The sequence below is a fragment of the Macaca fascicularis genome, chromosome 13 (genome assembly GCF_037993035.2).
Source record: "Macaca fascicularis isolate 582-1 chromosome 13, T2T-MFA8v1.1".
Taxonomy (NCBI): Eukaryota; Metazoa; Chordata; class Mammalia; order Primates; family Cercopithecidae; genus Macaca; species Macaca fascicularis.
In genome coordinates, this window is record NC_088387.1 from 10,212,534 (window position 1) to 10,236,283 (window position 23,750).

General features: G+C 45.9%; 1 protein-coding gene across 10 annotated transcripts in view; it reads left to right on the top strand.

Moving 5' to 3' along the window:
* Positions 1 to 23,750, top strand: part of NCK2 (NCK adaptor protein 2) — a 278,583-nt gene that overhangs the window by 36,063 nt on the left and 218,770 nt on the right. Inside the window, exon 1 of one of the 10 annotated variants that reach the window (XM_065526725.2) lies at positions 1,634 to 1,911. The exons of the other annotated variants lie outside the window; for them this stretch is intronic. The gene's annotated coding sequence lies outside the window, so the exon portion shown is untranslated. Of the gene's footprint in view, positions 1 to 1,633; positions 1,912 to 23,750 lie in introns of those variants that run through there. 10 annotated transcript variants of the gene reach the window in all.

Here is a 23,750-nt window from a genome sequence, read left to right on the forward strand (position 1 = left end):
CAAACCTTTAGCTCCCCATTTCCTGGAGGTGCCTTTGTGTTGTCAATGCACCTTTAAAATCTGATCTTTGCTCCACCTTCTGCTCTTCAGCCCTTGTGAATTTTATGAACGTGATTACCCTAGGTATTCCCAAGGGAGCCGTGCACTTTTACAAAACCTCTGTGCCTTTGCAGATCCTGTTGCTGACACAGGGGCAACCTTCTCCCATCTCCGCCTCCACTTCCACCACTCACCCCTTCCCCCACGGCAAGACTTGACTAAATGCCATCTCCTTTTTGAAGCCTTCAGGATTCCCCCAGCCAGAACTAGTGACCCTCCTTGGCCTTCTAGTCCATGTACGTCTGTTTCTTAATATGCCTGCATTCATTCCTAGAAGGCAGTACAGCCTAGCAGTTAAGATCTGGTTTGCTGGCATGAATCATGGCCTGCCATTGCCATAGTGTGACTTTGGGCTGGCAAAGGTCTCTGTGCGTCAATTTTATTATCTGAAATATGGGGACAATAGCGGTCTTGTGAGATAGTTGTTAGGTTTATAATAAAGAGTGGTGCATTTCCCCTCTCTTTATAGGAGTAAGAGGACAACCTCAGAGCCTCAGAGGACAAAGTACAGAGCCTGTGGCTTGGCAAGTGATAATCCTGCAATTTATATTGTCTGTGACAGAGCTGTCACCTCTTGCAGTACGATAATTTGTAGACATGTCTGTTTCTCCAGTTGGAATGATTCTGTGATAAGGACTCTGGCCACGTAGTGGGGCTTATTAGGCATTTGCTGAATGAACTGGTATATGTACGTATATAATCTTCCCTCTTTATTTCTTGCCGTAAATGCTTTTAACTGAAATAGGTACCTACAGCTGTCAGTTTCTTGACTATGAAGTTGAGGATGTCCGTATACCTGAAAACCTGAGGCCCATCAGGTCCCTCAAGCTGAGGGAGGAGCTCCAAGACAAAGACCTGGTTTCCCAAGTTTGAGGTCCATGCCTTCCTTACTCCGTTCTTGGTATGACTGCGGGAAGTTGCTTTTCGGCTTCCGTGAGAGTGGGAGTCTGTCACCGATAATCTCTTTCCCCTCTCTTTATAGGAGTAAGAGGACAACCCTCCTGGTCTGGCTTTGGGCAGGCAGGGTGGCCGGGCCCAGGGACTCCTGGTGGCCCTTCCTTCTGATCTAGATGGACGGATTATCAGGCACATCCTGCTGACGGCTTCCACCAGCCCACGGGGATTTGTGATCTGCCTTCTCTCTCTGCCGCCAAAAATCTCCCTAAAACTAGTTCCACTCCCTCCACAGCAGGTGTCAGAGTTGGGTTGCTGACCTTTTGAGGACTTGAGAAGAAACAGTCTATATAATGAACACTCTTTTCTTAACTATTAAAGTGACTTTAAATTCTACACAACATCTCACTTGAGGAACGCTGGCTATGTGAAATGTCTTATGTTTTCATCCTCTCACTCTTGAATTCCGTGCATAGGTGGTGTCTGGTTTTAGTACTTTTTACTTTGTTAGAGCAGTTTTGTTTTCATGGCTAATTTAGCGCTCCTCATACAACGTCAAATGATAGAACCTGATCATTTCTGAGAGCGAGAGGATCCGGCCCGTTGAAATCATTTGGCAAAACGGGCTGCAGCTGCCTGTAGAGACGAAATGGATGTCGGGGAGAAGAGGAGGTTGCAAAGGCTGTTAGGCTTGTGCTCCGCTCTGGCGGCCACAGCACCTGCCTCTCAGAGCTGGCTTCCAGTGACTAGTACTCACTTACTGTCCCCCAACGCTCCCAGCTGGAGAGGCGTAGGAGGCAGTTCCTTCAGACACTTGTGCTCACTGGCTTGGTGAGGAGGGTGACAGCCTCACCTTTATTTCTGGTGTCATAACAAGCGCCATTTGAAGCCACGTCGGTCGGCTATCCTTTACAACAGGTAGGCCTTAAGGCCAGGGCCTTTTTGGGTACCTGGGACATAACCATGGCACGTGATAGATGGGGAAGCTGCCTTGGAATAAGAGTTACCGAAGGCCAGAGCCCTGGGAGGTGGTTTAACTTTCTCTGCAGCTCTGCTTTGCTTTCTGCCGCAGCAGCTGAGGAAGCCAACTTAACGTTGAATTCTCTTTAAGATGATATGTAATCTTTGGAAGATAGAAAGTAATGGCAGTGGAATGTTCTGCATGCTGTTTGTAGCCTCGCTAGAGCTTGGGTGGGCCCCCATTCCCCTCCTCCCTTGGGGAGCCTCTTAGATTGTCACTAGAGACTTCCCGGTGCTTGAATGAGACATTAAATTGTGCCTGTGTTCTGGGGTGGCACCATGGAGGCCCGCGTGGAACGTGGTTTTTATTTAGAGTGAAAACAGCTCGATGCAGCGTTGCCTGTCTGAGCCAGCCTTGGCTCTTCATCTTCACCTGCTTGTGCAAAGCTTTGTACACCACCGAGGCGCGGGTTAATTTGCAGTGTTTGCCACCGTAGGTGCAGTTACTAGGAAGGCAGCCATTTGTGGGGAATAATGGTGTGTTTTTTCCACCTTGTTCCTCTGAGCATCATAAATTACCTTAGCACGAAGAAACCCTGTAAATATTCTGGGTAATAGCCCTACATAAATGTATTTAGATTGTATTTTTTTCTCTAATAGGTGAAAAATGATGACTTCCACTCTTTCCAAGAGGGGTGGCCTGTTCCTGAGCGACTTCAGTGCGCTTCCCCACAGAGAGGTTTCGCAGCTGGAAACGAGGGCATTTCTTCCCAGAAAGTGGGGATTGTTTCGCTTCTCCCTTTATAGTACTGCCTTGTGGCAATCGGAAATGTGGATATATTTGGAATTTGCAGGAGAAAATGAAACACCCCTTTCTCTGCAGAAGACAGTGTGCAGGTCACTGAGTAAGCGGCAGGACCCGCCTCAGCAGGACGGCAGGTCCCTTCTGTGGCACCTGGCTTGCCTCAATACCATGCGTGGCATTGGCAGTGATGAAATTCAGTTTCATTCAGGAAAGTGTCACTGGGAGCTTTTCTGTTTTGAGAGAGGCTCTCCCTCTGTCACCCAGGCTGGAGTGCAGTGGCTTCATCTCTGCTCACTGCAGCCTCTGCCTCTTGGGCTCAAGTAATCCGCCCACCTCAGCCCCCCAAAATGCTGGGACTACAGGCATAAGCCACCATGCCCAGCTGTTATTTCTAATAGGAAGTTGCCACCCCTTTTCTCACCCCAGTGGCATTTCTGGGGAGCCGTTTTCCCACCTGCTGATTGGACTCCTTGTGGTGATCATATGGGCTTGGGGTGAACTGGGAGGGGGGAGTTTAATTTGCTTACATGTCAAGCTTTTTAAAACAGCCTTTTCAGGCTAGTAAGTATTGATACTGGTTATATTGAGGTGAAAGGGCATGTTAAATTCAAGATACATTTGTGTTTCCACTATGTGCCAGAGACTGTGCTAAGAGTCCACAAAGGAATGACATGTCAACCTTGTGGAGAGTACAATGTAGAGCAGTATTCAGGTCTTTACAGTGTAGGTGAGCGTCAATGCTTTTTTATCATTTCTATAATAATCACATTTAATTTGAGCATGTCTGTGGTCAGGCAGGCAGTTACAAATCCTTGCCATAAAAGATTCTCATTTAGTCTAGTGGAAACTATAACACTGTCAAAATTGTCCCTGGAGGAGCCATTGTGTCTGTTGAGGTCCATCCCTTCCTCAGCAGCCACTGTTCCAGGGCCGTGTTTCCCACACTTCCCATTTCAACATTCTTAGAATATGCACAAAGAGTGCGTCCTCAGATACGGACAGAATAGGATACACGAGTAAAGTTAGGAACACGCCCATGTACTTAGGCAGGCAGCCTCCCAATTTGAAATGCTTTCTGAAGCAGGTAGTTGGTGGCACGATCTCAGCTCACCGCAAGCTCCACCTCCTGGGTTCACGCCATGCTCCTGCCTCAGCCTCCCGAGCAGCTGGGACTACAGGCGCCCGCCACCACACCTGGCTAATTTTTTGTGTTTTAGTAGAGACAGAGTTTCACTGTGTTAGCCAGGATGGTTTTGATCTTCTGACCTCGTGATCTGCACGCCTCAGCCTCCCAAAGTGCTGGGATTACAGGCGTGAGTGGCAGTTGGTTCTTTACAGTGTCACTGGGAGCCGAGATGGCCATGCTGTTTGTGTCTAAGCTCACAAAGAACCAGAGGACAGTTCCCCCATCCTGGCCAAGGAGGCTAGTGGGAAGCTTCCTGGGATGTCTGTGGACACAGGAAAAAATTGTTGTTGTGTTGTTCTACAGGGAGACATGTGAATGTAATTCATGTAATTCCTGCTATTCAGAAGGATAAAGTTAGAGTCCTAAGTGACACGACCAAAAGACCGCTAATACAAAATCTAATGCCACCTGCCCAGTTCTCCTCATAACCTGAGCGGACCCACCGACAGGTTTCCCGCTATGAACAGTAAAGGGAAAGGCCCAATCTCCAACAGCACCAATAGAGTGGAAGCCACAGGATTGGCTCTGAGCTGCCTCAACGTCCACTCAGGTGTTCGCAGGTATGTCCAGCCAGGGAGTTCGGGGCAGCCCTGCCGAGGTTGGGTTTGCCTTTGTGCTTTATAAGCCGAAGCTTGGGAGAACTCGATCACACCCAAAATGTCATTCTGAGGTGAGCAGGAGGTTGGGCTCAGGACTCCTAGTAAGTGCTGAGTCTGTTTATTTAGCTGTTCTCATTTGATATGCTGAAGAAAATAAATATGATATCTGGTAGCGGTGCAATGCTTTTGGTCCAGTTGATGTTCCAGGGAGACCCAAATTATTTAACTTGGGCGACTGGTTCCCTGGGCTTAATACTTTTTGCCTATTTTTTTTGTGTTTTCGTGGATGTGTGTGTGTCCACTCTTTGCCCATCTGTCGATTTTCTCATTTACCTTCTGCCTTATTTGCCTTATTCTCATGTCCCTTCCACTACACATCTCTCTGTTAATTAATCCATTCATCCAGCCAGCCTTTTATTGATCATCTGTTGTGTCTAGGGCAGCATGATTAGTGTTGTGGACTGAACGATAAATTACAAACAATCCCAGCACCAGGGATGAAAAAAAAATACGTGTACAAATGACTCTGATAACAAATGATGCTTATTTTGAATCTATGTAATAACAGTAGTGATCATTAACTGAGCATGTACTATGTGCCAGGCCTGGCTCTGAGCACGGACTCGTTCCATCAGCCCTGGGAACAGCCAGTGGGCAGGCTGGGGACAGGATGGGAGTTCGGGAAGGCCGGGAGTATTGTCTTGGGCCTGTCTGGAAAGGTCTCTGCCTTTGGAGACTTGGCCACCAGCCTTGGTGGTGGCCCTGGCCGCTGCTGGGGTCTTGTGTCTGCTTCTCTCTAGGCATGAGATGCTGAGTCAGTTCCTCTAGCTCAGACTCATCCACACCTTTTTAAAAGGAGATAGTGCTGGCCTCACACGGTTATGAGAGTGAAATTAAACTCCACATAGCTGGCTCAGGGTGAGGCCTGATAAGCACTGTGTGTGTCGCTGTGGTGGCTATAGCCTGGCCTGACTCTCCTGGGTCCCAGGACAGGGCTCCCTGTCTCCATCACTGTCTCTTATTTCTCTGCCTCCTCCAGGCCCAGCTTCTACTCTCTCCTCCCTTCTACCTCCCTGACGCATTGCTTCCTCCTGGGTTTGTTCCTCTCTGCCTCTCTTGGTCCAGTGCCTTCTGCCAGCCCTGCTCCCACCCTGGCCTTAGGCCTTAGGCTGGCTCCTTTACTTCTGCTGCTCAAGCACCCTCCTTTCTAAAGCATGGTGATAACAGCACCGTCCAGACTCGAAGGAGGGGACCTGCGAAACTTCAGCTGGCGTGGCGCCCTCCAGGTGGTCCCTGGCCTCGGTGGCTCTCGGTGAGGGTGAGCATGTGCCCTGCTTTCCTCTCTCCTGCCCTTTGCTGCGACTCCTCTGCTGTCTTGCTCTGCTCGCTGCAGGCGTGGTGGCACTGGGCAGCTGCTGTTACTCCCACTGTTCTCACCTTTGACCCTCAGCCCTGAGCACTCAGCTGGATTTCTCTTTCCTGGGTTGGTTGTCCTCACACTGAAGGAAGCTCAGCTCAGCACCGTGGAAGGGACAGGACCCAGCCTCTGCTCTGACGTGGTCCTATCTGTAGGCTCGGACTGAGTCTTCCACCTGCAAGTACAATGGACCGAAATTTTGTGTCCCCCAGAAATTCACATGGTGAAGCTCTAACCCCCAGTGTGACTATATTTGGAGATGAGTCCTCTGAAGAAGGAGTTAGGGTTGAGTGAGGGTAGGGCCCCCATAATGGGATTCCTGCCCTTCTGAAAAGAGACAGCAAAGAACTCTGTCTGCTTCCTGAGGACATAGCGAGAAGGCAGCCGTTGGCAAGCCAGAGAGTGGCCCGCATCAGACTCTGCTGGCATTTGGATCCTGGACTTGCAGCCTCCAGAGCTGCGAGAAATGGATGCCTGCTGTTGAAGCCCCGAGCCTGCGGTCTTTTGTTCGGGCTGCCTGAGCTGCCTCAGTCCCTCCCTGCGGTGGAGACTGCACCTCATGGGGGTCGGGGTGCACTGGTGACCACTGCACCTTCCCCATAGGATCATCTCCACTAGCCACGTTCCTTCTTGCTGGAAACAAGGCCCATCTTTTCTTGATGACAGTGAGGGAGTGGGTGGATGGGAAGATTACGGTCATAACTGTTTTGCTTTAATTTTGGGCTGCATCCGTGTGATAAGATGATCTCATTCTGTTAGAAACACGTGCGTATACCCCCCGACTTGCAGATCCCTGGCCCATTGGCAGAACTGAGGAGACCTGGGCTTCCTGCCTTCCTGGGCTCCATGTGCCACCAGCCAAGGACAAATCCGAGTTGGGATGTGCCTCCTTCCAAGATTGGATGTGTTTGGATCCATTTTGGATGGGGGTACTAGCTTTGAAAAAGCTTCTCAATTTGACTTTCTTTTCACTTCCGTTAAGTGTAGGGGATTAGAAGTGAGAGGTGGGGAGGAAGGAAGCCAATTCTAGATAAGTTTTTTCATCAGTTACGTGAATTGGAGAGAAAAGTTAGAAAACCTAGGTACTATTGCTGTCTTTTGCTTAAAGGATTTTTGTGCCCTTGAAACTTCTACACCCATAAAATGCATTTTCACAGAGTTTAAAGCCATTGCTTAAAAGTAGGTTAAAAGGACAAGGAAATTATTTTCTCCATTTCTATCAACCCCATTTAGATGATGACGTTTCAGTCTTTTTTCCGTGCTTAGGTTTCCTTTTTCCTCTGGTTTATATATTTGTAATCGTACTCTATCCAAATGAACTTTTCTCATTAATAGGGATTCTGAAACTATTGTTATCTCCATCTCTCTTGAACAAGTAATACAAGCAATATATATTTTTGATATTTAATATATCTATAGTTGTACTATATTATTACTACAATTTTTTTTTTTTTTTTTTGAGATGAAGTTTCACTCTTGTTGCCCAGGCTGGAGTGCAGTGGCACAATCTTGGCTCACTGCAACCTCCGCCTCCCAGGTTCAAGCAATTCTCCTGCCTCAGCATCCTGAGTAGCTGGAATTACAGGCATGCACCACCCAGCTAATTTTTGTATTATTAGTAGAGATGGGGTTCCACCATGTTGGTCAGGCTGGTCTCGAACTCCTGACCTCATGATCCACCTGCCTCAGCCTCCCAAAGTGCTGGGATTACTGGCGTGAGCCACTGCGCCCGGCCTATTAATACGATTATTGTACTGTATAGTACTTATATATAGGTTATGTAAGACGCTTCTGTTGGCCAGTGCAGAACTTTCTAACTGCTAAATGCCTTCTCCTCGAGTTTTCTATTTTTTGTTTGTTTTCTTTCAATATGCTTTATCCTTAGAATGCATAATTTTTTGTTTGTTTTCCTTCCTTCGTTTTCTTCGTTCTTATGTAGCTTAAATCGGTTACAAACAAGCCACTGTAATCCAGTACTCTGTACTTTAAGACAAAAGCTATCTGTGTTAATTCTGTTGTGTTTCGACAGAGGGTGACTAGTCAGGGCGGCAGATCTCTTATCTGCTGGTTTGGGTTTCTAAAAATGTATTCTGGCTGCATTCAACTTTTTAGAATTCTAAACTGATACAGACAAATTGTTATTTAAAACATGGTATGACTGTGAACAATTTAATGCACACTTCTCTGCCAATCTCCCCCTCCCCCGATGCCTGCCGCCTTACGTCTGCTCAGAGGGTGCCAGCGCCCAAGCGGGCCCCACTCACCTTCCTCAGCTGAGGGCCTGGGACCCTCGGCTCCCATAGCGGGTGTGAGAGGCCAGGTTTGCAGTTATATGTGGCACTTCACAACATTTTTTTCTTTTTCTTTTTTTGAAGACAGTCTCGCTCCATTGCCCAGGCTGGAGAGCAGTGGCACGATCTCGGCTCACTGCAAACTCTACCTCCCAGGTTCAAGCGATTCTCCTGCCTCAGTCTCCCGAGTAGCTGGGATTACAAGTGTGCACCACCATGCCCAGCTAATTTTTGTATTTTTAGTAGAGATGGGGTTTCGCCATGTTGGCCAGGCTGGTCTCCCAACTCCTGGCCTCAAGTGATCCACCCGCCTCGGCCTCCCAAAGTGCTGGGCTTACAGGCGTGAGCCACCTTGCCTGGCCTCACAACCTTTTTTCAATGAGAAAAACATTAGCCTCCTTTTGTTACACATAAGAGAATTCTTTCTAGTTGAAGAGATGTTTCCGTGAGTCTTTCTGATGAAAATGATCCTCTTGCCACGTAAAATCCTGACAGGAGCAATACAACCTGCCTTCAAAACACGCTATAAAGCACCTACTGTCCATCATGATCTGCTTGTGAGGACCTTGCTCCCTGGCTTGTGATCCTCAAACCCCAAATTAGGCTTGCTCCCGGTCAATGGGAGGGCTTTTTCTGACACAGACTGCTGCCCCACACACCCCCAGTTTCTGCCTCAGTGGTCTGGGGTGGGCCCCAGTAATTTGCATTTCTAAAAAGTCCCCAGGTGATGCTGGTGCTGGCCAGGGCGCACCTCACCATCAGATAATGAGCAGGTTGGATATGAGTGACCACCAATGAAATGTTCATGAATGGATGTTGCATTTTGCTGTCACTGCCTGGAGGGGCACAGGGGAATCAGAGTCCAACACTGTAGCATGTTCGTGTATTGAGTGCAAAGGTGCAGAATTGGCTTGTCTTCAAAACATCTTGATTTTTATTGCTTCTACTTTGTGGAATGTTACTTCCTATTTGTAGACGAGAAGAATTAAAAGTTGATTTGTGAGCTAAAAATACGGGCAGCCATTTCTTCTTCATCAAAGCCCATAAATAGACCTGAACATTTAGACATAAAAGTAAACCGTTAGAAATAGTGTGCATGTCATTAGGATCTGTTGATTGGATTAAAATGACAGACTCGTTTCTTGGCTTCCTGTCGCTCTCGTCATTGCCCACCACCTATTTTTAGCAGATCTTGCCCTGCTGACTCAGAGTGGGAACGGTTGCCGAGCTCTGGGCTTCTCGGTGCCATAGGCTGGCAAGTAACCTGGATCTTAGGGTGGGTAGCACTCTATGCCTGGGCACCGGGAGAGGCTGTGCCTGTACGAAGACCCCTCTGCAGGCAGCCTGGGAGCCCGGCCACCCCCGCCTGCCCCATTTCTTGTTACTTCATCCACTGAGAAGAGCCATCTCGTGAGCCCTTGTTTCTTGGGCCCTTTGAGAAGTATGCCAGGTGTTGCTGACTGGAGTGTCATCACTTGACGTGACATTTTACTGCATTCCCCGCACCTGTCTTCATCTTAGGTGAAGGCCTCAGGACAGGCCCTTGGTGCCTCCTGCCTCTGTTCTGGGCAACCCTAGGGGAGAAGTGTATGCAGGCGGAGCTTGTCTTCAAGGGGCTGTACCTCTTTCTTTAAGGCTGCTGTCCAGGTGGGTCTCTCACCACCAGCTGATGCACACAGGGAAGACATGGGTGGAGAGAATGACCTCTGAGCTGTGCCCGAGAAAACAAGGGTGTGGCAGGTCAGCCTGAGGCAAGGGAGGAGGGCCCTCATCTGCAGGGCTTGGCGAGGATCCAGCCAGAGCCCAACCCCTCCCGTGTATATCACACACAGATGCACACTGCTACGTTAGTGCTCCACACGTTAGAACCTGCAAGAGTTGGAAGACACTGCTTAGAGGTTGTCCGCTCCCATTCAGGAAACTTTGAGGCTCTGGAAATGCCCATGAGCAACACAGCTGAGAGGGTGGGTACTGCATGTGGGAGCCACTCGGAAGCCCCAGCGGCCCCGGGTTCAGCCACTCTGCACCCTCATTTTCTCATTTGTCAAATGAAGAGGTGACAGCGGAAGATCGCTAATCCTTCCTTCCAGGATTTAAATTCTAGTAATTCGTAAGAGAACGTTGATTCATCTGGAGAAGCCTGAGGCAGTGATGTAAATGACAGCCACACTGATAAGAAACTGGTCATTTTTCATCTGTCCCGTGTAATCTCTGTGCCTTCACATTTTTCTCTTCACTCCAGAAGAAGAGTGACCAGGTATGGAGGAAGGCTCGGTGGCTTTCAGGACGGGAGGATACACAGCGTAAAGTGCTTAACAACAATGTACTAAGCACACTTTCTCCCCGTCGCTGTGTTTACCAGCCAGAGTGCTGCTGCACATTTCTCTTCGCTCACTGTCCTTGCGATGCCCTTATTTGTTCTGTGTATTCCAGTGTAGTTTATTGTATGTTTTTAGAGCACTCTTGTGTTAATTTAAACTTCTCTGGAGCAAGGAGCATTTCGAGAACTGACTCACTTCCTAATAGATCTGATCGCAGTGACCTCTTGAAGTGCTTGATACAGGGTTTAGTTTTTCCACTTGACAGTTCAGGCGAATCAGTGGTATACATTCTTCGTAGAGCTTATGAGTTGTGTCCATAATTTGATCCGTGTAAAAATGACGCGGCTGCTGGTGGTGGTTGTGTTTTGATAGGCCACTCAATATGTTCATATCTGTTGTATATTTAACACCCGAATAAATTATCAAGATTTTATCGAGTGAACTGATTTTTTCTTTTTGGGAGGAAGAGAGGTCAAGCTACCAAAAAAATGTGTTTTTTTCCCTTTTTTTTTTTTTTTTTTTTTTTTTTAAGCATAATCAGAAACAAAAGGAAGAGCCTTAATGGGTTACAGTTGATTCTGAAAAGCAAGTTGCTGATGTGTTGTGGGCTCTGCACAGAGCTGTGGGAATGCTTCCCCAGTCCTGCCTTGGTGACTGGAGAGACCGATGAGATTTTGGAAACCCCAAGTTCCAGCTCAGCCTCACTGCTGACCCGCTCCGTGCCCTAGGCAGGGAGGTGCTTTGCTTCATGTGTAGAAGATGGTGTGCTGCTTGGTGGTTTCTGATGACCCGTTCAACTATCACATTCTATGATGATCTTGACATTCTTTGTAAGATGTGATTTCTTGGTTATCAGGATCATCATATTCAGTGTTATCCTAAGGTAGAATCATAGAATAAGTTGCCCAGCTTCAGCAGTTATCAGTTAATGGCCAATCCTTTATCTAAGCCCCCATAGACTCTAACACATTATTTCTGAAGTGAATCCCAGACATCAATTCCTGTCATCTGTAAATATTACAGAATTTCAATAACAATAATTCCTTAATATTACCAAGCGGTCAGTGTTCAAATGTTCCCACGTCTCAAAATGTTATTTACAACTTGATGGTTAAAGTCAGGATCCACATAAGGTGCACACTTGCAGCTGGATGATCTATTGATTTGTCCAAACTCTTTTTTTTTTTCCTTCCCCATACCAGTTGATTTATTGGCAAAACCAGGTCTTTTGTCATTTGGGCTTCCCACAGTCTGCAATGTGCTGACTAGGTCCCTGAACTTCCTGGAAACTGCACAACAGATCCAGAGCCGATCTGGTGCGATTTTCTGGCAAGGCTGCACCTTAGGTGGTGTGCGTGTATCTATCAGGCCAAGGCCCATGTGAGCAACCTGGATGGCCATGGCCTCCACCTGTAATTCACAGGGGTTGCAAAGTAATGATTTTCTGATTCTGTCACTCCTTCTGCACTTGCTAGCCCTAGGTAAGGAGAGTACGTACTTGTCAGCTGTGACCCTGACGTGCAGTTTAGATGGGAGTCTTTCCCTTTCTTACCCACTGAGTCAGCTTTTCCCTAATGGTGGGATTCTTTCCTGTCCTGTGTCATGAAGCCAACCCATGAAACCGAAGGTGAGCATCAAGCAGTGCAGGCTTTCGATGATGGCCGTGGAATTGAGAAGTGGCAGTGTGGCTCCCAAATTGGCTTCTTGGTCCATGAGAGGTGGGAAGCCACAGATGGAGGACATCTTTAATGAAGCAGTTGGACATTAAAAGCCAGGAGAGGAATATTCATGTATTTTCTGGGAATGAGTGGAGAACGCCTGGAAACCAGAGTGCTGCCTGCTTTTTTGTCCCCTTATGGTTTCTTGCCATTGTCATGGTGATTGTCAACTGTCATGGTCCTAGTGGGAGTGTCATTTAGCATGGAAATGAGATGATAATGAAGTTAAAGGCTCTTCAGAGGTCAAGTGAGCTGCCATCTTGGATCCCACTGGTTTCACCTGGTTTGGTCAGGCAGGGAACTTCTGACCTCAGGCATCCTGTTTCTGAGACAACTAGAGTTAAGGCAGGGTGGAAATTCACCTGGGTCATATAGGCATTGCACTGGCTAACACGTGTATTTGGCAGTTTTCAGAATGAATAGCTCTGGTTCCCTAGTATCCACCAAAGCGAGCAATGAATTTGTTTATTTCTTTGTTTTTAGTAGTAATTGTGGAACCATGATTTAAGATATTTTGGATGTGATTTATCCACTGCAGTTGACACCCTCATTGCTGCTCAGGTTGCCCAAGCCTTGGCCGGTGACAGCTGCCATAGGTGGCCTTCGTGTTCTCTTGCCAGGTGCCTGTAGTCCTTAATAATCACACCGGAAAACAGGGAGCTGTGGGGGGTCCAGGCTCCTTCAGACAGTGCCTACCCCAGCTGGGGTCTGCATGCCTTCAAAGAACCGTGGGGATCACTGTTTGGAGCTTACTTCTGGCTTGGTCATTATGTCTGAGTCTTTTCAGTGGATAAAAGCTTTTCTTGATTGGTTTGGTTTGTTTTTAAGCATAATCTGTTATAAATTCACATTGATACTTCTAACTGAAAATTAGGATTCTAAAATATTGTATCTTTCGGTTTTTTTTTTTCTTTTTTGAGACGGATTTTCACTCTGTCGCCCAGACTGGAGTGCAGTGGCGCCATTTCAGCTCACTGCAACCTCCACCTCCCGGGTTCTAGTGATTCTCCTGCCTCAGCCTCCCAAGTAGCTGGGATTACAGGCGCCTGCACCATGCTGGCTAATTTTTGTATTTTTAGTAGAATTTTCTAAAATTTCACCATGTTGGGCAGACTGGTCTCAAACTCCTGACCACAAGTGATCTGCCTGCCTTGGCCTCCCAGAGTGCTAGGATTACAGGCGTGAGCCACCTTGCCTGGCTGAATCCTTCCTTCTCTTTTATATTTCCTTTATGCTGAAAATCTTTGTCTCTAGGATCATTTAATGACTTATTTGCTTGCTTATAGATTTTATTTATACACAATATATAAAAATGTTTAAAATAACCCCACCAGTATAATTGCCAACCATGTAAGTACTGAAAATAACTGAAAATGTTTTTGTCCTTAGCGTTTATCTCACAGGGGAAATACGGTCAAATTATTGTATTTCAAAGTCTTTCAGGATAATTCCTCTCTGTACTTAAGCCACCAACTCAATGTATAGTTTAGTTTGTTTCATTATGCTTTTAATTTTTGGACTTTATAAAAGTTAATATAGTTTATAATTTATTTATTTATTGAGATGGAGTCTTGCTCTGTCACCCAGGCTGGAGTACAGTGGTGCAACCTAGGCTCACTGCAAGCTCCGCCTCCTGGGTTCAGGGATTCTCCTGCCTCAGACTCCTGAATAGTTTATTATTATGTAAACTATTCACATGGTTCGGCAGCCAAAGAAGGTATGTCCAGAGAGTGATTATTTTGTATGACTCTCTCTATCCTCTTTTTTCCCTACTCTTTTCCATCGCCATTTTTAAAAGGATGTTTTTCTCCTTTCCCTCTTTTATTTCTTGCTTTTTAAAGAAAAAGTTTTATTTTTAGAGCAGTTTTAGTTTCATAGCAAAACTGAGCAGAAGGTACAGTGATTTCTCATATACCCAGTTCCCCCAGGTGAACCAGCAACATCCCTGACAGGGTGCTGCATTTAGTTCTATGGGCGAACCTGCGTTGACAAGAACCAATCACCCAAAGTCCAGGGTTTATATTTGGGTTCCCTCTTTGTTTTGTGCATTCCGTGGGTTTGGACAAATGTATGATAATATTTATTGCTTTTTAATGTGAGCAAACACATATGTGCATACAGTGATATATTTTTAATATTTTTTTTCCTCAAATAAACGATAGCATACTCTATACACTTTTTCCAAGCAAGAGTTCAAAGGTGGTTTTCTACTTATATGGTATATTGTAACTTAATCATGATATTGAGTTAAACTGAATGGGCCTGTTTATTTAGTTATTTTGGAAGGGGTAATTATAACAACTGCTGCATGAATATTTGAGTCATATTCCCAAAGAGTTAGTAAATACATGGATATTCCTGTCTTATTTTTGCTGTTAACAAACTTGGTCTATTTAGTTTACATGTATGCTCGGTCAGTGGTTCTCACCCAGGGCGATTTCATTCCCCAAGGGATATTCAGCAGGCAGTGTCTTCAGGCATTGTTGATTGTCACCAATTCAGGCAGGGTGTGGATTGCTGCTAAACATCCTACAACGCAGGGGACAGCGCCACAACAAAGAATTACCCAAATGTCAGTGTGCCCCTGGTGAGAAACGCTGCTCATGTTCAACCAGGCATTTGAGTTATTATTCCTCCCTGTAGACCTCTCCCTCCTCGCTGACTTCCTTCCTTCGCCGCTTCCTCTCATCTTCCATCCTCTCTCATCTTCCATCCTCTCTCATCTTCCACGCACCCTCCCCTCAGTCTTTTTCAGTAAAACTAGGTATTTACATCCAGGACTTTAGGAAAACATGAATCATTTCAAATGAAAAACATCAATGATGTATTCTTTATCACCAGTCTTGGAAAAAGAGCAAAACAGTTTAGCATTTGAAAGCTCTATTGGAGTTTACTCTGGTATGAATCATATGTGCAATCAAACATTTTTTGGAAAGCTAATTCTGTTTTATGATGCAGGTCTCAAGAAGGCAGAATTTTATTAGGTGCATGCACATGGAATACCAACTGCGGGGTTGAAAGTGACTGAGGTTGATAGTCTATGTGTTGCCGCCCTGTGGGCACTGTGGCTTCAGGGTTGAAAGACAATGATTGGCAGGCATGTTTAAGTATATGTGGCTGGTGGGCAGAGTGGCGGCTTTGCTGCTCTTGCAAGGCTGTCTTGTCATTGATGGCACACAGGAGAGCACTGGGGGTTAGTGTCAGTTTATCTTATCTCTGCACTTCCTGTTGCCTCACTTTAGGATCTTAAGAAATATTCAATTTCCACTAAAAGGAGGAGTGAACAATTCAGTGTCTTTGTTGTTTTAAGGGTGATGTATGTAAATATGGATGAATGGGGGCATTGGAGCAGGGAGCTCCTGGGGTGTTATTGGCACTGGTTGCAGAGAGGGCCTGGGGACATGAGTGTGTGGCACAGAACGCAGGTGTTCAGATGGGCAGCGTCTGGACTGAGCCTGCGAGCTGGAAGGCTGGAGATGGTGCTTTTTTTTTCCCTTTTGCATTTGGCAATGAAGAGTATCCTGTAGTTTAGTGTTATTCCGGAAGTTCTCAGCATCACGTTTATTCCCTTTCTTTTCTTTTCCCTTGTACTTTCTCATACCTCTATCAGACGAATTAAATGAATTGGAAAAATAGCTAATCAGCATTTCTCTTTGATGCAGGTAAATGCAGTATACGTTTGATTCCATGGAAAGGAAATATAATTAGAACACTTATGGACATTAGTGGTGAAAGTTCATAGGTTAGTCTGCCCTCTCAGGAGTTGGCTTTATAAAATAAATTTTATTAGGCATTTTACTTGTAAGTGTCAGCACTTACCTGTCGTTGGTTCAGTGCTCCTAGCTGGGGTGAGCGTGTGCTGTGATGATGGTTACAAGCAGAGTCTTGCAGAAATGGATTTAGTCATCACAATCCCTTTTTTATTTTAACTTTATGTCTCTAAGACATAAAAATTTATTATCCTTTTTAGGCCTTTGACTCACAGTTTCTACCGCTATCTTTTCTTTCAGCATCCCCCACCCACAAGAAAAAAGTTGACATTGATTTCTAATCCTTTCTGTCTGGCCAAATTCAGGATCTTAGAAAGGACTCACCCCTATTTCAGCTCCTATACTAGTGTTTTAAGGGGAACCTTTAAATATTGATGGGATTCTGAAGCCTTGGCTGATTTTTCTTTTCTGCACAGGAAATAAAAACCAGTTTGTGCTATTTCTGGGTGGTGTGTGTTGAACTCGCAGTTCTAGGACCGGAAGAGACTGCCAGCCATGCGATTCCATATTGTGCAATGCAAGGGCAGAAATGGTTTCCAGGTCTTTCTAAGGGGGAAAAAATCAATACGCCCAAGCAGCAGGCTGCCAGGCTGTGCAGACTAGCAGAAGGGAGGTTCTTAAATTCTCTGCACACATATGAGGGAGGCCACTCTCTTGACAGCGTCTTAGGGTCAGGATGGCTGGAGTGGAGCATGGAGCCCGGTCTGGTTGGGGTCCCTGTGTGGCCTGTTGGAGATGAGTGTAGTAACAGTGAGGCAGGAAGTGGCTGGATTTGCAGCGACTGTGTGGAGCCTCCTTGTTTAGGCTTAGCGAGCTGATGCAGTCTTTCGTAACCAGGATCAGTTAAAACAAAACGCCTGACGTTGTGGCCTCCTGTCAGCTTTTGCCCTCCTGTAGAAATAAGATGCTTCTAGAAAACCAGTTTGTAAATTTGTCACGTGAAAAAAACCCTTTCAGCGATTTGGTGTGGACTCTGCTTGTTAATTTATGGTGTCGCAACTTTTTTAAGCTACTGGCACTAACAGCAGATCTTTAAGTGGTTTAATCGTCCTAAGTCAGGTTTGGCTGTGGGCTCATAAGCTGTAGTGATCTGATTTGCTTCATTTCCTGGGAGAACAAAATTATAACCACATTTTTATTTATGGTTTTGATCCATCTATGTTAGACTCGATATTAAATCGTCCCCTACTTCCAGAAGACGTGTTTTTGAACATAAGTATCTTCAGAATTTAATATTCTATGAAAGGAGTAGGAACTAATGTTCGGTTGTTGTAATGTTTGTTTTCTTCTGATATGATTTTGTTGAAAAAATGTATTTGAAAGAGTAACGTGTAGGTAAGAAATAAGCCAAAACCTTGCTTCGAGGGAAGCCTCCCTTCCTGTCCTAGGAGTTCAGACAGCCTCACCGTGGCCTCTTGTTTGTACATCCAGAACATTCTTGAAACTGGGTTACCTGAGTCTTTTTTTTTCTTTCTTCTTTCAGTGCTCTCCTTTTTTCTTTTTATAAAATGAGGAGATCTGTCCATCCAAGTCTAGCTTTTAATGATGAGAAGAAACACTGAATTTGTACAATTTAAACAGTGAGCCAGTCTGGGGTCTGGTTTAGAGAGAAGAAAGAAGGGTTAAGATGTTTTTGTCTTTCATAGCTGATTCATATCATCAGATACGAATAGTGAAGTTCCCCAAAGATACGCGTAAGCTTGGATTTAAAAAAAAAAAATTATGGGTTACTTGGATGGGGGAAGCCTGTGGTGAACCCACTGAGGTTGCTGGTGATTAAGTTTATGTGGACGGTGAATCTCAACAGAATGAAAGTAAACTGCAGGTGTCTGTTTTGAAGCAGATGAACCAGGCAGCAAAGCAGTAGCTATGGTTCTTCATAGATAAATACATTTAGGGGAATTAATACAAAGTATTCTTACCTTATTTTTCTGAGTTGTTGGCTGAGCTTCCTCAAATGTTAACCTCTTAAATAACCGCAGTACAGTTTTGAAAATCAGGAAGTTATACCAGGCTGCTGTCATCACACTTTCTGATCTCCAGTGGTCTGAAAGGTGAGGTGATATCTCAGTGTCATTTTAGTGAAGTTTGGGTATCCCTTTTCATCGGTTTGAAGGCCAGATATTTTGTTACCTAGTTTTCCTTGGCCCACGGTGTTCTTGCTGTGCTGGTCTTTTCTTGTGTCAAGTTTAAGGAGCTCTGGCTGTGTCCTATCTGTCCTTCGTGTCCTAAGTTGCAAATGTTTTCTCCTAGCTTTTTATTTGTCTTTGGAATCTACCTGTGGTATATTTTATCATGTAAGAACATTTTTTATATTTATGTAGTTGAATTCATCCCTCTTTTATGGTTTCTGGAATTTGAGTCCTAGGTTTTAAAAAAAAAGTTCCTTCAGGGTTATAAAGGGTGTTTTCCATAGGTCCTTCTACATTTTTACTTTTGCACTGCATATCTTGGATGCCTTTGGAATTTATCCTGTTGTGGGTGTGAGATGTGGCTCCAGCTTTCTTTCAGATGGCCACCAGAGTACCCCATGGCCATTTATTGAGAAGGCTGTCTCTTCCCGGGGGACTTGAGATAGTGCCTTTACTGTATACTGAATTCCCAGAGGCCTCTGGGTCTGTTTGGCATGTTCCTGCTTCCTAGTGTTTCGTTAGTCTGTCTCTTTATCTGGCACACCAAACACGAGCTGATGAGTTATTTGAAAACTTCCTATTATTTTAAAGCAGAAAAACAGAACAGAATACCACTGTAGGAAAGCCTATAGAAAGCTATTTACCATGTTTACACAAATGGTACATACCAGCCCAAAGGTCACTGGGTGGCTTTCGCATGGAGGAATGCTTCCCTCTACCTCAAGCCTAAAAGTGGTTAAGATAGATCCATTTCCAGAAGCCGTTGGTCCTTACCTGGCCTTCCCCTCTGGGGAAATTCCCTTCAGGATCAGGGAATTTGACTGAAAATCATTAATGACATAACTTTTTTTTTTTTTTTTTTTAAACAGTGAGAGAAACACTCAAACACTACATTTTGCAAAGTTGGTAAGAATCCCTCCCAAGAGTTTCCTTTGGTCAGCGTAGGTTCTGGTAATAAGGAAATCTGTCATTTGGGAACACCGTTTTTGTTCCTGTGGTGTCATTAGATGTGTCGTTGCCCCAGCATTTGACAGAAACCATGACGGTTTTCCTCCTGAGCCCTTGCTTTGTGAGAAGAGAGGGTCAGTGCAGCCGTGCAGCCTGGCTGCACCGTATGATCTGGCTCTCCCTGGTCTCCGGCACGGGGGGCCACAAGCCCAGAGTGAACTCCAAGGAAGGGCTCCTGAGTCACCAGGCCCTGGTTCCGACTGCACACCTTGTTCTCTGTCCTCCCTGTGCACACCACCTAATTCTCCACTGTGAACGAGGGTAATGAGGTGTCATCTCGTTGTAAGGATTGATTGTGATAGTGCATGAAAAGGGCGTAGTCTGGTCTGTGGTACCCATGATAGGGTTGGTCAATGATTGCCATTAGCATCCATCTGTTTCCTTTCCTTTTTAGACCATGAAATTCTGAGGTGCACAGTTCCTGAGCTTTAAACTTGAGTGCTGAAGGCCAAGGAAAATAGAATACAATTCAGGATTACGTGAGAGTGGCATACGTGTGTGTGATTAGTGTTCTACTAAGGCCTAAGAACAAGAAATGTTCGTCCTGTTTTTGGTCTGTTTGAGATAAATGGACTGAGAGAGTGGGTTTGGTGCTTGGTTTCTGATGGGACCAGTTGCAGAAGCACAGTTGATCAACTTTCATGAACATCTGTGTTTTGTTGCTGTTTGTCAAAAAGAAGAATCTTGAAAGCAGAGCCTTCAGAACAAATGTCATGAAGAAGGAATTGAAGCTCAACGTGGGAGAAAGTGAGTGGGAGAGCACCTTGCTGCTTTCCGATCCAAACTCGAGGTTCCACGGGATTACGTGCATGTCCACGTGGTTGGCAAAAGCCCCGTTAGTATTCTTTGAGGGACCTGGAAGGAGAGGAGAAGTGTCAGAAGATTGGAGACAGGCAAATGTTCTCATTTTCTAAATGTAGAAAAAAGCAGAAGCAGGGAAGAGACACTTAAACAGATTACTGAATGAAGGTGAAAGCTGGGTGTGCTGAGCCCGTCAGCATTTCTTCTCTTTGATGCAGTGTGACTTGATGTCTGCAGGGTGTCTGGTGAGGTTGGACCCTCTTAGGTGTGTGTCCCACAAATCTGTGGTGTTAATATGCCTCCTTACCCTGGGACCTCCCCTCCGACCTTGGTCACTGGCTAGAGGCCTGCCGGGCTGTCGTCTCCCTGGGGACAGGTCTGTGATCATTTTCCCCCTCATTGGACATCATTGTAGGGATCCCCCAGCCCCAGCCCTTACATCTGTTGACCAGCTCGCTCGCTTGCCTCTGCTCCCCCATGTCATCGTGTGCACTAGCACATGGTTGAGGGATATGTTTTTTGCTTTTTTTTCCTTCTCACAGTCTATTTACACAAAACAAAGTGCACAACATTAACAGGAAAGAAGAAAGACTGAGGGACAAAGCATGAGAGAGACCTCTGTCACGTGCTGGCTGCAGCAGTCGAGTGAGGAGAGGGGCCCACAGCACAAGGAAAGCTGGAGTTACGGGGAGGGATGGTCTGGCCTGCACCCGCATTGTCTTGTGCCTCCTGCTGGGCTTCTTATCTACCCTGTGATAGGAGCCTCAGATTGTTCTTTGGCGGGCTCATCTCAAGGGCTGGGTGTTTGTGGGCAGAGTGGCCCTCGGCTCAGTCCCTTTTATAATGAGAGTCATTTTTGTGTCCACTCGGGGGAACAAAGTGACATTTCCTTTGAGTGTGCACCAAAAGCACCTGGGACTTTACAGGGTGCTTTTTAGAGTATCCAGCTCTAGAGTTAGTCATCTTGCTGCGAGAAAGTGATGGAGCTGGCATTGCATTCCACAGCCAGTGTGCGTTTACCAGCTCAGGCTGCAGGCCCACCTCCCTGCATGCAGAACTGTTTTGTAGATTGGTAGCAACTGGACAGCCATGCCCTGTCACCTGCTGGTTCAGTGCTCCTCCAGGAAGGCCTCAGATGCCTACTGCCTTTGACCATGATTTGTATAGCAGCTTGGATGAAGAGCTGGAAACCTGCTTGTCAGATTTGCAGACGATGCACGGTTAGAGCAATGGGGACCATCTGGGAGTGAGCCAGGATTTAGGACTCTTGAGAAACTGAACAATGGACGGAAACTGATGTGATGAAGTGGAACGGGAAGATGTGCACATACCCTCTACCTCTACTCAGAAATCACTTGCCCAAATGTGGTGTGGGAGGCTAGGCCCACCGTGCAGGGATTGGTGCTGCCTGCAGAGGCATCCTTACATGCCTTTAGCGTTTGCATTTCCATTTTCCGTAGTGGACATCTGTCTTAGTGCATTTGCATTGCAATAAAGGAGTACTTGAGGCTGGGTCATTTATAAAGAAAAGGGTTTATTTGGCTCACGGTTCTGCAGGAGGTACAGGAAGCATGGTGCCAGCATCTGCTTCTGGTGAGAGCCTCAAGCTGCTTTCCACTCAGGGCGGAAGGTGAAGGGGGCCAATGGGTAGAGATCCCATGGCAAGAACACGGAAGCAAGAGAGAGAGGAGGGATGTGCCAGGCTCTTTTTAACCATCAGTTCTTACAGGAACTAAATAGAGTGAGAACCCACTCATCACCACGAGGAAGGCACCATGCCTGAGGGATCCGCCTCCGTGATGCAGACACCACCCTTAAGGCCCCACCTCCAACACCGGGGATCAGATTTCAATATGAGAAGGAGTCAGATATTCAAACCATAGCAACATCCTTGTTTGCCCCCATGTGTCACATGCATGGGCCATGGATGATGACTGATCATGTGGAATTCCGCTTTTTTTGTCACTTGCTACCCAGTTGTCTGTTTCATCTGCTTCTTTCTTGAGGGGGATGTGGTGTCAGTGATGTCTGTTATGTGTATAGCACCAAGCACAGTGCTAGCAGGGGTTCAGTATATACTTGTTGGATGAATTCACTTGAAGTCACAGCAGTATTGGGATGGTGAGGTTTAGGAGACCTTGTTGTCATTTTTCAAATTAGGAAAGTTTTCCTTAGAGAAGAGATTATAGTTCCCCTAGCTTTGAAGGTCATTCTTGGGAAAGCAAGGTTAGGCTTATTTTCTACTGTATGACAAATTAGTTTTTATCTAAGATGGTTGTTAATATAAACATTCATTTTGCGTGTCTCCATCACATTTTTAAATTCTAAGGCAGATATTTTAGAGAGCACACGTGTGTTTTAGAAGTTACCTGGAGGCCGGGCGCGGTGGCTCAAGCCTGTAATCCCAGCACTTTGGGAGGCCGAGACGGGCGGATCACGAGGTCAGGAGTTCGAGACCATCCTGGCTAACACGGTGAAACCCCGTCTCTACTAAAAAATACAAAAAATACAAAAAACTAGCCGGGCGAGGTGGCGGGCGCCTGTAGTCCCGGCTACTCGGGAGGCTGAGGCAGGAGAATGGCGTAAAAACCCGGGAGGCAGAGCTTGCAGTGAGCTGAGATCCGGCCACTGCACTCCAGCCTGGGCGACACAGCGAGACTCCGTCTCAAAAAAAAAAAAAAAAAAAAAAGAAGTTACCTGGAGAAGTTTAGCTGCCGTTTTCCATAGGCACGTTTTCTTGCAGCAGGTATCATAAACAGGCACTGCTGTGTAGTCTCCTATTTGACTTTGACCTCTAACTAGGCTGAGCTCCTTAAGGGCTGCTTCTGTGCTGTGCCTTATGTATATACAGCATTTGTGTACAGCAGTTGTGCGATACATTTTCATTGAATACGTGTGACTGATTTCATTCTACCAACAAGGTGACGGCTATTGTCTCCAAGGAAACCTAGTTTCTGAGGTTAATTAGCAGCCTTCGATTTCTATAGCTAGGAAGGTGCGGAACTGGCATTAGTGTCCAGTTTCAAAGCAAGTCCTCATGCCCCTGCATCATGTGCAGAGACACTGCCAGCCTCACACCCGGGTTAGTCGTCTTTCACACAGCCCTTGTGGTCCAGTTATGAGGGTTTAGAGAATAAGATTTTCTTGAATTGGCTCTTCTTCAATTTCTCTTATTCTCTCTAGAGGAGTGGTTCTGAATCGGGCTGGGCCTCTTAACCACCTAGAAGCTTTTATAAACCGCAGATGTTCTAATTAAGTAGGTCTCAGGTAGGGTCTGTTTGAAATGAATAGTCAGGCCATTTCTGTTTCCGGAATATGTGGTTAGAACACTCCTGGTTCTGGCTGTTGCGTGTAAGCTGAGGATACTCCGTGCCTTGTGAATTGTGAATCTGAGTCATGAATTGCAAGACAGAGGAGTAAATTAACACACTAGGTGCGTGCGTGTCTGCCGTCCCTCTGTCTCTCAGTTAGGTTTTGGCTTTGCTTACCTATTTTTATGGGGCAAATTCTATGCATAGAGGCAGTAGTGACTCTCAGGATTTACTGATTTCAAGGGTGTACTCTATAAGGGGTTGGTTAAGTAAAATTGTGAGTCTAGACAAAGCTTGAGATGCTTTCTGGCCCTGTTTCCTCACGGCACAAAATGTCACTGTGAAGCTGAGATTGATCATTTCAAAATGTGTGTAAATGAATGGACCAGCGCTTTTCTTTGATGCTTGCACTGGATGAGGATTTTCTGAGAAGACCTG